We start from the raw sequence: 16,974 nt of genomic DNA, 5'->3' as shown, positions 1-16,974 counted from the left end.
GTGTTCCTATGGGAAAACGTGTTTCGCTTTACAACGTGTCGCTATCCAACGCCATTTTGAGTAACGCATTGTGTCGGATAACCGAGGACCGCCTGTATTCGGTGCAGGAGAGCTCAATTCCAGTCCTCATACCCCCCTCTCCCCCCAACGGGTCAGGTTTTCAGGATATCCCTGCTTCAGCACAGGTGGCTCAATCAGTCTCTGCTTCAGCATACGTGGCTCTCGAACAGTGGCTCAGTCAAAGACTGAGTCCCTAATTGAGCCACCTGTGCTGAAGCAGGGAGATCCTGAAAACCTGACCTGTTGGTACTCCTTGAGAAAGTAACAACTTAGTGTGAAACGTGTTCGAGGTTTTTTGTCCTTTCGTGTATTTTGTTTTGTATTTTTTAGTATGTAACTAATAAACTTTTGGACTTTTTCTATTTTTGGTGAGTTCCAATACATTTTTATTCATGGGGTTAGCTGTTCATCCGATCATTATTTTTCCAATTCGGGGCCCACACTGCAAGGTTTCTATTGAAGATGTTTACCGCTCCCAATCCTGCGACGGGAGATCAGACTGATCACATTGCTGCTAAATCCCACCATTTGTTTTTGTTTGGGTTTTGCTTATTTCTGTTTAACGTCTGAGCTTCGGTTTGTCTTGTGAATCTATTCGTGAATTTGTGACGGCCGATTTGAAAAGTTTGCAGTCCTGGATAAGGCGGCGGCCCCAGTCCTCCCTGCTGCACGCACGCACGCACGCACGCACGGTGGCGCATGCAGAGACTACAGCGGCGGTCTGAAGGGGAGATTTTGGAGGAGCGCGGGGGGTGGGGCCATGATGGGGGGGCGCAGCCATGACGGGGTATATCTGCCCTGCCATTGGCTGTGCGCGGCCACGTGGAAGACTAAATTATTGTCTTCCCTGCCAGCGTGCGCGTCACAGCGCTTTGCGCGCCCAAACACACAGCCACTTGGGCCTGCCCATAGAGGGCTGTGCAGTGGTGTGTGTCACGCACGCCAGAGTGCGCGCCGCCGTGACCCCCGGGGACTCAGCCTAAGTGGTGCAGTGCGACGACTACTCACTCCAGCCCTGCCTGAAAACACTGCTTAATTCTCCCCTCCCCCCGTTTTGCAGACATTCCCGGCAGCAGAACTCCTTGGTATATGCAGATCCAGTCTCAAGCTACCTGCACAGGTGTCTTGTTACTGTTTTTCAATCATGTAACTGATACTGTAAGGTCACCCAGCAACCCATCCAATTGTCATTATTGAGAGCTAGCACTCAAAGCAAAACCCTGAATAACATGTTGCTTTTGAAAACCATTTTAAAAAGGAGCAGCCCCTACATCCTCAGAGATAATTCAGTATTAATATCACAATACACGCTAATGTTAATGCTCGTGAGAGTTGTGAAAACCTTATGATGTACAAAGATTGGCCACCAAAGGTGCCAGCAATGCATAGAAAAGCAGGGGTGATGGGGTTAAAAAATATTGCATATGGTATTTGATGGCAGAAGACCTTTACCACCAATTTTCAAAAGGTGTATGTTGGGGTCACGGGCTGAGGTCGGTAGCAGGCGGATAGCAGGAACGGTAGCAGGCGGCTAGCAGGAACGTCGGGGTCACACACAGAGGTTGGAGGCAGGCAGCAAGCAGGAACGTCGAGGTCACACACAGGGTTCGGCAACAGGAAGGCAGGAGCAGAACAGGGGAGCAAGGACTGAGACTATGGAGCAGGGACTTAGACTAGGGAACAGGGACTGAGAGCAGGGAACAAACAGGGACACGCCAGATTACCAGCAAGGGCCTTTAATAAAAGTACAGGACTCCAAACACAGAACAGGTACAGGAACAGAAGCTGTGGCAGAAGCATGGACATAAGGAGTCCGACACAAAACAAAGGCAAGGAGAAACAGGAAACTATAAGGACAGAGGACAGGAGCAACAAGAGACAGACAGACAGAGGAACCCCAGGGCAGACAGAAAACAGCAGACACACGCGGCTGCCATATTTGCTGGGACGCGCGCAGGACGGCCTTACACTGCGCGCGTCCCCGGCTATAATTTATTCACTTCACTTGTAGCTTGGCCACAACCTCAGCACTCGCTCCAGCCGTACCCACGCCCCCCTGCTTCACAGCTGATGCCGGTCCAGAATTACAGCGTGCACCTATTAACTTGCTCTCCACGGCACACCTCTGCTCCACCTTCCTCTGGGATTGGTTCTCCCACCTTTATTACCCCAGTTCTTCCCTGGAGTCATTGCTCTGCATAGCCTTTGCTAACCTCATCTGGATCTCCTTGTGCTTGCTTTGTGTTTCTCAGGTTTTGACCTGGCTTGGCTTACTACTCCTTCTCTGGCTCTCGACCCGGCTTGCTCCTCACTATGTTGACTCTCTCATCCCTCGATCTCGGCTTGGACCTCGACCTTCCGGACCTCTCTCGCCCTCGACCCTCGGCTACGGCATCAACCACGATTCTTCTATTCCGGATTCGGCAAGTATCTGTTACTACAGTTATAACCTTCTGGCCTGACATCACCTATACCACAGCCGGACACGCTCCCTCTGCTGCGGGTGCGTGTTACTATACGTCCCACCTCAGTACAGGGACGGGCCTGGTCTGCGGGCAGCACTACAGTGACACGTACAGAGCCAAAATGATGAAAATTGTGTCAGTGTCCAATTATTTCCGGAGCTAACTGTATATTTCAGGGCTATTTCCTGACAAATGTATTATATGCAAAGACCATTTACCAATAAAACACTTGTATTTCCGGATTTTATTTTTTATAGTAATATTTACATAGCGTAGAAATTACGATAACTTCAATCATTTATCAAATCAGATATTGATCTATAAGCTGTTGCAACCAGCTGAAGGTTTTGAGCTTCATCCAGTGGGAGGCCAGCAGTGGAACTCTCCTTGGCCCTCACACACAGGTAGAAATAGGTAACCCTAGTTTAAATAGGTAAAAGACGTAAGAAATAGGTACTGCTGGGGGGTTTGAAAATATTGTATTTGAAATCCCCTGCACCCCAATGCAAACTCATTTTATTTGTGTGTTTCATACTATCTAGTTACAGCTTCAATTGTACTATGTCATTTCCTTTCAGTTTTAACTTCCTCTTTGTCAATATTTGAATATATGTACATGTAACCCCTCGTTATCCACATATCCACACGCGCTATGAGTCCGTCCTCCCTTAGTACCCCACAATGTGACCCACTAGACCAATAAACCAGACGAGACTTGGGTATATATTAACCAGTACTTTATGGCCGGTGGGTAACCTTTACCCAGCAACCCGCACACTTAGTGATTCCCCCTATCAACTCAACACTATATATATATGTAACACTAGCTGATATACCCGGCGTTGCCTGGGATGTAATTTTGGGGGGGCGGGCGACAGGGTTGGGCTTCCCCCCCTTGACAGCTAGGTGGGTGATTGAGTTGACTGAGTGTGTGGGTGACTGAGTGGGTGTGTGGGTGGATGGGTGACTGAGTGGGTGGGTGACACTTGACTTCGGTGACTGGGTGGGTGACTTTGGGTCGGTGGGTGGGTGACTTTTTCTGGGTCGGTGACTGGGTTCGTCAGTGACTGGGTTGGGTGGGTGGGTCAGTGAGTGGGTGGGTTTTGGTCTGTGACTGAGTGGGTTTTGGTCGGTCGGTGAGTGGGTGGGTGGGGTCGGTGAGTGGGTGGGTGGGGTCGGTGTGTGGGTGTGTGGTTTTGGGTGACTGACTGGGTGGGTGACTGAATGGGTGGGTGAGTGGGTGACTGACTGGGCGTGTGACTTACTGGGTGACTGACTGAGTGGGCAACTGACTGAGTGGGCGACTGACTGAGTGGGCGACTGACTGAGTGGGTGGGTGACTGAGTGGGTGGTTGACTGACTGACTGAGTGGGTGACTGACTGAGTGGGTGACTGAGTGGGTGACTGATTGAGTGGGTGGGTGACTGAGTGGGTGGGTGACTGAGTGGGTGGGTGACTAACTGAGTGGGTGACTGACTGAGTGGGTGGGTGACTGACTGAGTGGGTGGGTGACTGACTGACTGAGTGGGTGACTGACTGACTGAGTGGGTGACTGACTGACTGACTGAGTTGGTGACTGACTGACTGAGTGGGTAGCTGACTGACTGACTGATTGGGTGGGTGACTGACTGAGTGGGTGACTGACTGAGTGGGTGGGTGACTGACTGAGTGGGCGACTGACAGAGTGGGCGACTGACAGGGTGGGCGACTGACAGGGTGGGCGACTGACAGGGTGGGCGACTGACAGGGTGGGCGACTGAAAGGGTGGGTGACTGACAGGGTGGGCGACTGACAGGGTGGGCGACTGACAGGGTGGGCGACGGACAGGGTGGGCGACTGACAGGGTGGGCGACTGACAGGGTGGGCGACTGACAGGGTGGGCGACTGACAGGGCGGGCGACTGACAGTGGGTGGGTGGGAGATGGTGGGTAACTGGGTGACATTGGGTGGGTGGGAGACGGTGGGTAACTGGGTGACAGTGGGTGGGTGGGAGACAGTGGGTAACTGGGTGACAGTGGGTGGGAGACGGTGGGTAACTGGGTGACAGTGGGTGGGTGGGAGACGGTGGGTAACTGGGTGACAGTGGGTGGGTGGGAGACGGTGGATAACTGGATGACAGTGGGTGGGTGGGAGACGGTGGGTAACTGGGTGACAGTGGGTGGGTGGGAGACAGTGGGTAACTGGGTGACAGTGCGTGGGTGGGAGACGGTGGGTGACTTACCTTGACCGGATGGTGGTTCCTGGCGGCAGACAGTTCCCCTCCTGGCACCGATATCCCTGTGGCATCTGGCTGGGGCAGGAGGTGGGTTCGGGAAGTTGCCGGGGAGGGGGGCAAGAGTGGCAGGCTGGCGCAGGAGGGCCGCGCCGCGCTTCCCCTCCGTTCCTCCTTGGGAGCGAGGGGGGAGTAGGCTGGAGTTTGCGGCTGGCGCAAGAGGGCCGCACCGCGCTTCCCCTCCATCCGGGATCCGGTGCAGGGCGGTGCACGTGAGTGTGATGGTGCGGCTGGGGATGTTGCGGAGCGTCCGGGTGAGGTGGGGGGAGAGTGAGGCCACCAGGAGGGGGGGGGGGGTTGTGTGCCACGGGAGGGTTTGGGGGGGGGGGTGCGGGCTACGGGAGTGTTTTGTGTGGGGCGGCCGGGATACAGGAGGGCTTGCGGCGTCCGGTTAAACACTGATGTGGCAGGAGGCTGAAGGTGAGGTGTGTGGCCCCCGGAGGGGGGTTGTTGCGTCCTACAGGAGGTGTTTGTGTGTGTGCGGGCTACGTGCGGCTTTGGGGGGGGGGGGTTGTGGGCCACGGGAGTGTTTGGGGGGGGGTGCGGGCTACGGGAGTATTTTGGGGGGGTGCATCCGGGATACAGGAGGGCTTGCGGCGTACGGGAGGGGTTGTGTTCCACGGGAGTGGTTGTGGTGTGTTGCGGGCTACGAGAGGCTGTGGGGGGGGGGGTTGCGGGCTAGGTGAGGGTGTGTTGCGGCCTCCGGAGGGGGGTACTGTGTTGAGTGATAGTGGAGGAGATGCGGGCGTTGTCCGGTGGCGATCAGGTTCTGTGGCGGTGAAAGTGAGTACCAGAGTGTGTGTATGTTTGCTGGGGGTGTGTCGTGTTTTGGCGGTGAACGTGCGGTCCGGCGTGGTTGTGTTGAGGTGAAGGGGAGGGGTGTTGGCAGGGTAGGCAGGAGTGTGTGCGGGTGGTAGAGGGGCTGCGTACCGGGAGAGGTCTGGCGTGCGGTCGTGGTCTGCATTTGTGGGGGGGTGAGGGGGGTGTTAAGAGGCGGTGGCCGTCGGTGTGCGCTCCGTGAGCGTGCGCTGTGTGGAGGTGATCATGCGCTGTTGTGTGAGGGTGGGGAGTGTTGCAGTGGTGAAAACAATATATATATAGATAAGAGCCTGTACCTGATTCCGCAGTTCTTTTGGTGGTATCAGGCGGTGAGGGTTTTGTGGGTTGAGAGGTGAGAGCTGTGAAGCGTTCCCAAAGCTCAGTGAGGGCTGGGAGAGTGTGGCAGTGGTGTCGGTGTGTTGGCCGCAGGCCAATGAGAGGTGTGCGGGGGTGGGCCAAGGGAGCTATCTCATTGGCCTAAGGCAGCGGTGTCGGTGTGTTGGCTGCAGGCCAATGAGAGGTGTGCGGGGGAGGGCGGGCCAAGGGAGCCATCTCATTGGCCTGAGGCGGAGTGATGGGCCAAAGGTCCAATGTGATTGCCCCTAGACACAGGGAGACACAGGACGGACAGACAAACACACATACAACAGTTTGAGAAATATATATATACTAGCTGAGAGACCCGGCGTTGCCCGGGATGTAAATGCGTAATAGGTAGTATTATTTATAAATCGTGGAACAATAGGTGACTATTTGTTGGAAAGGTTGGATAATAATATTGAAAAGAAAGATGGAAGAAAATGTAATACGATGTTGTTTAAAAATGGTTTATTGTAAACACACCACAGTACAATGTATATTTTGGTGACATAAGTGATGTGAAAATGTGAGGCGTGTGTCCTGCTAGGGTGTGAGCGTGTGTGAGGCGGCGGGTGGGTGTTCAGTACGGGTGGCGCATGGGTAGTGAGTGCTGGCTGTGGGTCGGGGTCCTGCTAGGGTGTGAGGCGGCGGGTGTGTGGCGAGTGCAGGTGACAGCTGGTCAGTGATATTGTTGCGTAGGGGCAGGAGGCGGCAGGTGTGTGTCGAGTGTGTGGGGTGGGTGAGAGGCGGCGGGTGTGTGTCGAGTGTGGCAGGTCTGTTTAGTGCGTGCGGCGGGTGTGTGGCGCGGGGATGTGAGCGGTGGGCGGGTGAAAGGCAGAAGTGCGGGTGGGCGAAAGGCAGAGGCGGGAGGGCGGACGAAAGGCGTTGAAGGAGGGGAGGTGAGGTCGGGGGGGTGGTGAGGGGAGGTGAAGGGGGGCGGAGGGGAGGTCGGAGGGGAGGTGAGGATGGGTGGTGAGGGGGGGTGGTGAGGGGAGGTGAAGGGGGGGCGGAGGGGAGGTGAAGGGGGGGCGAGGGGAGGTGAAGGGGGGGTGAGGGGAGGTGAAGGAGGGGTGAGGGGAGGTGAAGGGGGAGAGGTGAAGGGGGGGTGACGGGAGGTGGAGGGGGTTGCCGGGAGGTGAAGGGAGGGGGGGGGGGTGACGGGAGGTGGGGGGGGGGTGACAGGAGGTGAAGGGAGGGGGGGGTGACAGGAGGGGGGGTGACAGGAGGCGAAGGGGGGGGTGACAGGAGGTGAAGGGGGTGTGAAGGGAGGAAGGGAATGGGGAGGTGGAGGAGAGGAAGGGGGAAGAGGGAGGTGGGGAAGGGGGAGGAGAAGGGGGGAGGGGGGGAGGTGGGGGAAAGGGTGAAGGGGGGAGGTGGGGGAAAGGGTGAAGGGGGAAAGGGGGTAAAGGTGGGGGAGGGGAAAAGGGGGGAAAGGTGGGGGAGGAGGGAAAGGGGGAAAGGGGGGAAAGAGGGGTGGAGGGGGGAAGGGGGTGGAGGGGGGGATGGGGAAAGGGGGAAGGGGGTGGAGGGGGGGATGGGGAAAGGGGGGAGGTGGAGGAGGGGAAGTGGGGAGGTGAGGAGGGTAAGGGGGGAGGTGGTGGGAAGGGGGGAGGTGGTGGGAAGGGGGGGAGGTGGTGGGAAGGGGGGGGAGGTGGTGGGAAGGGGGGGGAGGTGGTGGGATGGTGGGAAGGGGGGGGAGGTGGTGGGAAGGTGGGAAGGGGGGGGCGGTGGAAAGGGGGGGGAGGTGGTGGGAAGGTGGGGAGGTGGTGGGAGGTTGTAAGGGGGAGTGAAGGGAAGGTGAAGGGGGGTGAAGGTGGGGGTGGGGGTGAAGGGGGGTGAAGGTGGGTGAAGGTGGGGTGGAGGGGAGGTGAAGGGGGGGTGGTGGAGGGGAGGTTAAGGGGGGGTGGAGGGGAGGTTAAGGGGGGGGTGGAGGGGAGGTGGAGGTGAAGGTGAAGGGGGGGTGAAGTGGAGGGGATGTGGAAGGGAGGGGAAGTGTAGTGAGGGGTGGGTGAGGGGAGGTGGAGGGGAGGTGGAAGGGAGGGGAAGTGTAGTGAGGGGTGGGTGAGGGGAGGTGAAGGCCGCTCACTCACCCGTCCGGCAGCTCCCACGTGGATCTGAGGCGGAAGGCAGCATGTTGTGGCCGCTCCCCCGCTGAGTGTAGCGGCGCCCGGGGGGGGGGGTGGAGGGGAAGTGAGTGAGAGGAAGTGAGTGAGGGGAGGTGATCACTCCGCTCCCCCGCTGAGTGTAGCGGCGCCGGGGGGGGGTGGATGGGAAGTGAGTGAGGGGAGGTGATCACTCCGCTCCCCCGCTGAGTGTAGCGGCGCCGGGGGGGGGTGGATGGGAAGTGAGTGAGGGGAGGTGATCACTCCGCTCCCCCGCTGACTGTAGCGGCGCCGTGGAGGGGAAGTGAGTGAGGGGAGGTGATCACTCCGCTCCCCCGCTGACTGTAGCGGCGCCGTGGAGGGGAAGTGAGTGAGGGGAGGTGATCACTCCGCTCCCCCGCTGAGTGTAGCGGCGCCGGGGGGGGGTGGATGGGAAGTGAGTGAGGGGAGGTGATCACTCCGCTCCCCCGCTGACTGTAGCGGCGCCGTGGAGGGGAAGTGAGTGAGGGGAGGTGATCACTCCGCTCCCCCGCTGATTGTAGCGGCGCCGTGGAGGGGAAGTGAGTGAGGGGAGGTGATCACTCCGCTCCCCCGCTGACTGTAGCGGCGCCGGGGGGGGGGGGTGGAGGGGAAGTGAGTGAGGGGAGGTGATCACTCCGCTCCCCCGCTGAGTGTAGCGGCGCCGGGGGGGGGGGTGGAGGGGAAGTGAGTGAGGGGAGGTGAAGGGGGGTGAAGGCCGCTCCCTCACCCGTCCGGCAGCTCCCTGACCCGTCCGGCAGCTCCCTCACCCGTCCGGCAGCTCCCACGTGGAGGGGGGGGGTGAAAGCGCGGGAAACAGGAAGAGGCGGAGCCTCCGGGACCGGTGGGGAAGAGAGCGGGAGATGTGCTGCTAATGTATGTAACACTGTGTGTGTGTGTGTGTGTGTGTGTGTGTGTGTGTGTGTGTGTGTGTGTGTGTGTGTGTGAGACTGTGTGTGTGTGAGTGTGTGTGTGAGACTGTGTGTGTGTGTGTGTGTGTGTGTGTGTGTGTGTGTGTGTGTGTGTGTGTGTGTGTGAGACTGTGTGTGTGTGTGTGTGTGTGTGTGTGTGTGTGTGTGTGTGTGTGTGTGTGTGTGTGTCCTTTGGCCCGTCACTCCGCCTCAGGCCAATGAGAGGTGTGGGGGGCGGGCCAAGGGGGTGGTGTGAGTGTGTGAGGCCAATGAGAGGTGTGGGGGGCGGGCCAAGGGGGTGGTGTGAGTGTGTGAGGCCAATGAGAGGTGTGCGGGGGCGGCCGGCCCAAGGGACCAATGAGATTGCCGCTAGGGACAACGGACATCCAGGCAGGCAGGCAAACATACAGTGCTTTCACTAATATAGTATAAGATAGAGATAGATATATAGATATATAGCAGGGCCCCTGGTATACGGCGGGTTCCGTTCCAGAGGCCCGCCATATAGTGAAATTTGCCGGAAAGCGGATACGGCGATTTTCACTACTGCGCATGCGCAAACCGGCATTTTTGCCGTTCTGCGCATGTGCAACCTATGGTATGCGCGCGCAACCTGCGGTCTGCGCATGCGTGTCAGGCGCACCCGCCCGTTCTGCGCATGCGCGAGTTACAAACAAAGATGGCGGCCCCCTTCTTGGTGCCGCCGTATCAGCGGATTGCCGAGAAGCGAAGCGCCGAGAAGCAAGGCCCTGCTGTATATATATTTCACAGTAAATTATGACGCTGCCCTTATATTTGCAGTGTTAAATGCAGCAGTCCAATAGGCCAATATTAATGTCGGCACAGTGTTGGTGCTCTTTCTTTTAAGATGGTGGTATTCGTGTTGCGGGCCTGATTTGAGTGAGATATTTGTGAGGTGCATGTACAGTTGTGTGAAAAAGAAAGTACACCCTCTTTGACTTCCATGGTTTTACACATCAAGACATAATAACAATCATCTGTTCCTTAGCAGGTCTTGAAATTAGGTAAATGCAACCTCAGATGAACAACAACACATGACATATTACACTGTCATGATTTATTTAACAAAAATAAAGCCAGAATGGAGAAGCCATGTGTGAAAAACTAAGTACACCCTTACTGCTTCCATAGGAATTAAGATGCTAAGTAGCAGACAGGTGCTGCTAATCAAATGCCCTTGATTAATTGATCATCAGCAAGTGTGACCACCTCTATAAAAGCCGAAGTTTTAGCAGTTTTTTCACACAACTGTATATGTGCTACACAATGATACTCTGTTATTCAGCTGTCTGTTATCCGTCTGTCTGTTATCGCCACTTAAACAGCACAGCATGTATCTGGATCTCTCTCGCTGAGAGCTCTCCTCCTTTCTCTTTGGCTGCGATTATACAGGAAAATGCCCGTGGTGTCGCCCGTAGCGACACCGCGCAGCGCAAAAAACAAGTGATATAAGTCCGTGAAAACTGCATATACCAAATGCAACTGTTTCTGCGCTTGCTACTGCAATGCAAGCGACAGTTGTAGCGTTTTTTAAATTTGCTTTCTGGTTGCGACTGCTGTGTCACGTGACACAGCCGTCCAATCAAAAAACATATTTCAGCCTGCAGCCGCGTGCGCAGTAGCATGTGCTTTTGCACATGTCGCACTGCGACGTCGCTATTGTGACATCACAGATGCACGCGCCCTGCAGTTCGGCTGTATATTCGCACAGTGTCGGGGATGTGTTTCTGCTGCTGTCTCTCACTTACTCGCTCCTTGGCTAGCAGTCTCCTACAGGCCTCCTTTTCCCCCTCAGTGAGTGTCACGCTGTCTCTTTTAAGCCCCCTATTACTGTCACCTGGACTGTCTCTCTTCTCTTGCTGCATCTCTCAGCCTGTCAAAGATACCTTTCATATAGCTTCTCCCAAATCCTCCCCCCAATGTATAGTCATTTGCTATTGTGCGTTGTGAGTAGCAAAGTTTGGTACAGCACATCCTTGAAATCAAGCCTTTTGTATATATAATAATAACTTTATTTTATATAGCGCCACACGTGTAGACTTATGAGTGCTGGATGAAGCACTCAGACATATGTCTCCCAGGCGTAACTGATAGGAGTTGACTTCACTCTGTCACAGCGCCTTTCTCCTAAAAGGACTCAAAGCGCGTCACAATTACAGTACAGCGCGCGGTACGCAGCACATAGAAATGTTACATACACAGTCCCTGCCCAGATGAGATTACAATCTATGATTTTGGTGCCTGAGGCACAGGGAGATAAAGTGATGTCCCCAAGGTCACAAGAAGCTGACACCGGGTTCCCCTGCTTCATACTCAATGTCATTGTTTACAGAGACTGTGTCGTTACTCCCTGTATATGGGTCAGTATTACATACATGTTCAAAACTTGCGTTAGAAGAGCTCAGTTCGCCTACGAAATGGGAGACAAAGTGTCTCAATTAGCGATATCTGTACATTTCTTTTCTAGGTGCTTTGTACTTAATTGCTATTTCTTCAAATGTGCGTAACCCATCAAAGAATAATAGGTCTCCTATTCTTGTGAATTCTTTTTTCCCACCATGAGAAATCATTTGCAATCAGTCCTGGTTTGAAAGCCAGGTCTCCATATAAAGGGGTTATGTTCAATTTTCTTGTAGTCAGTTAGTATTTACATTTGAGTGTTTCCCACAGTTTTGGAGAATGAGCTAAGACAGGATATGATTTAACAATTGGTGGCCTGTCTTCCTGGATAATTAAAGTAGAGATTTGGTGTACTGGGCTTTTATGTCTTCAGCTTCTATTTCAACCCATATAGTTTTTTTTTACCCTGATAAGTGTCATAAGGTTAGTTTGCCGTATCTGGCAGCCCTGTAGTAAGCCAGGAGATTTGGGGGTGCTAGTCCGCCCTCATTAGTGGTCCGTGTAAGATTTATTTTTTATTTTATTTATTCTAGGCTGTTTATTTTCCCAGATGAAGTTGGAAATCTACTTCTGAAGATCCTCAAGTTCCTTCCGGTTGGCATTGGCAGGAAATGGAACAAATATAATAATCTAGGGAGCAAATTAATCTTGACTGAGTATAGTCTACCCAGCCACGAGATCAAGTACAGTCCTTTTATGTAAATCATCTTGTAGCTTCCTCAGTAATATTTAAGTTATATTTGTACAAAAGGTCTGTTGATTTGGTAAATTTAACCCCTAAATATGGTAGGCAATGTTTTTTTCCATGAGAGATTGAAGTTTAGGGAAATTAACTTTGTTACTGCGTGTGGTATGTTTATACTCAGGACCTCCAACTTGGAGTTATGAACTGTTCAAATAGGTTTAGTAGTGAGGTCAGTGGTTTGGTTAGAGTTAGAAGGATGTCATCTTCAAAAATGCTGATTTTATATTCTTTGTGTCCGGTGTTGTATCCTGGTATATTTGCATTCATTCTAATAGCATTAGATAGTGGCTCAATGCACCGAGCAAGTAGAAGGGGAGATAATGGGCATCCCTGTCTGGTTCCATTTTTAATTTGTACTAGTCAGAAATATAACCTCTGCTGTATATTGCCTTCATAAATTTACCTCTGAAGCCAAATGTTTCTAGGGTTAGTTTTAGACATTACCAGTCCACTCTGTCGATTGCAGACTTGGCATCTAATGTTGGGACCATGAGAGGGGTTAGTTTGGTGTTGGCATTGTGTATTATGTTGATGGCTCTGCGGATATTGTTGAGTACTTGTTTGCGTGGTATAAACCCAATCTGATCTGGGTGGACTGAACACTTCAGATATCAGTATTGCTTTGTAAAATGGGTATTTCAGAGGATGGAACATACCTTTATTACGCCATATGGGTTATTTATTAAACTGTGATAGTGCTTATCCATCCAAGAGTTCTCAAGGAGCTAAGCTCCGTAATAGCCAAACCATTATATTTAATATTCAAGGACTCCATTTCCACAGGCTCAGTACCACAAGATTGGCGTAAAGCAGATGTGGTGCCTATATTTAAAAAGGGAGCTAGATCACAACTGGGGAATTACATTCCTGTAAGCCTAACTTCAATAGTGGGGAAACTACTTGAAGGTTTAATACGGGATAATATTCAGGAATACCTAATGGAAAACAAAATTATTAGTAATAGTCAGCGTGGATTTATGAAGGATAGATCATGCCAAACTAACCTTATTTATTTCTTTGAAGAGGTAAGTAGGAATTTAGACCAGGGTAATGCAGTTGATGTGGTCTACTTAGATTTTGCAAAGGCTTTTGATACGGTTTCACACAAGAGGTTGGTGTACAAAATAAAGAACATTGGACTCGGTAATAATATATGCACCTGGATTGAAAACTGGTTGAAGGACAGAAAACAGAGGGTTGTCATAAATGGAACTTTTTCAGGTTGGGCTAAAGTCGTGAGTGGAGTACCTCAGGGATCAGTACTGGGACCCCTGCTTTTTAACTTGTTTATTAATGACCTTGAGGTTGGCATCGAGAGCAAAGACTCCATCTTTACTGATGATACTAAATTGTGTAAGGTAGTAGAATCAGAGCAGGATGTAATTTCTCTTCAGAAGGACTTGGAGAGACTGGAAACGTAAGCAGGTAAATGGCAGATGAGGTTTAATACAGATAAATGTACAGTAAGGTTATGCATTTGGGATGAAGAATAAAAAGGCGACTTACAAAGTAAATGGGGATAAATTGGGGGAATCCTTGATGGAGAAGAATTTATGAGTGCTTGTAGACATCAGGCTTAGTAATAGTGCCCAAAGTCATGCAGTAGCTTCAAAGGCAAATAAGATCTTATCTTGCATTAAACGGGCAATGGATGGAAGGGAAGTAAACATAATTATGCCCCTTTACAAAGCATTAGTAAGACCACACCTTGAATATGGAGTATAATTTTGGGCACCAATCCTAAGAAAAGACATTATGAAACTAGAGAGAGTGCAGAGAAGAGCCACCAAATTAATAAAGGGGATGGACAATCTAACTTATGTGGAGAGGCTAGCTAAATTAGATTTATTTACATTAGAAAAGAGGCATCTAAGAGGGGATATGATAACTGTATACAAATATATTCGGGGACAATACAAGGAGCTTTCAAAAGAACTATTCATCCCACGGGCAGTACAAATTACTCAGGCCATCCCTTAAGGTTGGAGGAAAGGAGATTTCACCAGCAACAAAGGAAAGGGTTCTTTACAGTAAGGGCAGTTAAAATGTGGAATTCATTACCCATGGAGACTGTGATGGCAGATACAATAGATTTGTTCAAAAAAAGGTTGGACATCTTTTTAGAAAGGAAAGGTATACAGGGATATACCAAATAAGTATACATGGGAAGGATGTTGATCCAGGGAGTAACCCGATTGCCAATTCTTGGAGTCAGGAAGGAATTTATTTTTCCCCTTATGAGATATCATTGGATGATATGACTCTGGGAGTTTTTGTTTGCTTCCTCTGGATCAATAAGTAAGTATAGATACAGTATACGATAAAGTATCTGTTGTCTAAATTTATCATAGGTTGAACTTGATGGACATACGTCTTTTTTCAACCTCATCTACTATGTATCAGGGGAACATAAACTCCTAGTGATTTCATAGGCACCATCACACCTTAATGAGTAACCTCCCCATGGCTTCAATAACACATTCAGAATTATATTTTTACTAACTCGGTGCTACAAGACAGTGTCAGAGGGACAAGAAACACAATATGTGCAAGTATCTCTTTTGGCATATTATAACAATTTCACTGTTTCCTTGACAGCTTTTTCTTGTTCTTCTTCCTTTGATGTTTGTTTTCTAGTTGGATGATCTGACCCTCAATATAGCCGAACATGAGATTCCCAATCCCCTGCGGAAACGAGAAGAGCAAGTTATGTTAACTATATGGGAACCAATTGGATAAAGATGGCGGGTTCCGGCGCAACTGCAGATGACTGACTCAGAGAGGCTGCTGGGATACTTCAACAGCTTTATTGTTCCAAAACACACAAGGGCTAACACCGCATTCTCCCCCTCAACGCGTTTCACCCTTAGGAATAGGACTCCAAGACGAAGCCCTATTCCTAAGGGTGAAACGCGTTGAGGGGGAGAATGCGGTGTTAGCCCTTGTGTGTTTTGGAACAATTAAGCTGTTGAAGTATCCCAGCAGCCTCTCTGAGTCAGTCATCTGCAGTTGCGCCGGAACCCGCCATCTTTACCCGATTTCCTTCTGACGGTGGCACGCAGGAGTAGCCGAGGAGAGCAGGCCCCAGACTGGAGATGCAGGTGAGGTAAGCAACCAACAACCCCCTGCACCAGTCAATTCAGTGGCCCAGCGGAGCTCCCTCATGCGCTACCCCACTGACTGACAGCAATACAGTTTGCCACAGTGCACACGGAAGCGCAGGCAGATCCCCACATTCCCGGGAACCAATTGGAAACTGTTTATTAGCTAACAAGGTCAAAGGACATATAGTTTGCATGTCCCAATTAACCTGTGGATAAAAGCACGCTTTATATAGAATCACATTGGGGCTTATTCTAGTAGCTGCGAAGTTGTCATTTGCAAACCGCATGTTCAGAAGTAGTGGAATGAAATGTGAGAAAAAAACTCTATTCTCTATTGTAAACCGCTTCTAAAAAAAGGTTTTGCTCTCTCAGTCACACCCCATGTTTCAGACTGTGGATGTAACTCACAATACCAAGCTCTCACCCATGAGGTGGCGTGAAAAAAATTGGAGTTTTTAGAAGCGGTTGGCATAACAGAGCTACTGTACAAGAGTATCAGTTTTAGTAAAAACAAGTGCGAGTTGGAGGATTTTTTGACGAACCGATCGGATTAGCAGAGCCGGAGTGAAACCGCTTCTAACAGTATTTTTGTGCCGAGCACGCGCATTTTAAATGAAACTTCTTTGTCTTTCGTCTCTGTTTTGTCACAGAAATTGTATTTGTGATGGTGCTGTTTTTTATTCAAAATCAAAACCCAAAGAAGTTTAACTCTGCACACACCTTCTGTTTTAGCTATTTGCACTTCTATATTTATAATAACTGTGAATTCCTTGTGAGGGTGTGTGACTGTGTGTGTGTGACTGTGTGTGTGTGATTCTGTGACTGTGTGTTTCTGTGACTGTGTGTGTGATTCTGTGACTGTGTGCACGTGACTGTGTGTGCGCACGTGACTGTGTGTGCGCGCGTGACTGTGTGTGTGCGCGCGTGATTATGTGTGTGTGCGTGTGACTTTGTGCGTGTGACTGTGTGTGTGTGAGAATCTGTGGTTGACTGACTGACTTGGGTGGGTGACAAGGTGGGTGTGTGGGTGACTGGGTAGGTGACTGACTGGATGTGTGGGTGGGTGACTCATTGTGTGGGTGGGTGACTCACTGTGTAGGTGTGTGACTGGGTACATGGGTGACTGTGTGTGTGTGTGTGTGTGTGTGTGTGTGTGTGTGTGTGTGTGTGTGTGTGTGTGTGTGTGTGTGTGTGTGTGTGTGTGTGTGTGTGTGTGTGTGTGTGTGTGTGTGTGTGTGTGTGTGTGTGTGTGTGTGTGTAAGACTCTGTGTTTGGGTGACTGACTGACCTGGGTTGAGGTGACTAGATGGGTGACTGACTGTGTGGGTGGGTGTGTGGGTGACTGGGAGTGTGAGGTGACTGGGTGTGTGACTGACTGTGTGGGTGGGTGTGTGGGTGACTGGGAGTGTGAGGTGACTGGGTGTGTGACTGACTGTGTGGGTGGGTGTATGGATGACTGGGAGTGTGGGTGTGTGAGTGACTCTGTATAGAGGGGGACCAACTGTGCAGCAGAGAGATTGGAAGGGGTCCAGGCTGATTATGGAACTTGCGGCTGACTTCTGGGGTCCTGCACATGCGTGCGGTGCTGAGCGGGCCTACACGTGCGCGGTGCGAGCCGCACATGCTTGCCGTGCTGGCTGCGCATGGCGCCGGGCGTGCCTGCACACGACGTTAGACGCACCGGCTGTATTGCGAAT

The sequence above is a fragment of the Ascaphus truei genome, chromosome 5 (assembly GCF_040206685.1).
Source record: "Ascaphus truei isolate aAscTru1 chromosome 5, aAscTru1.hap1, whole genome shotgun sequence".
NCBI lineage: Eukaryota > Metazoa > Chordata > Amphibia > Anura > Ascaphidae > Ascaphus > Ascaphus truei.
This window is presented reverse-complemented; position numbering follows the sequence as displayed.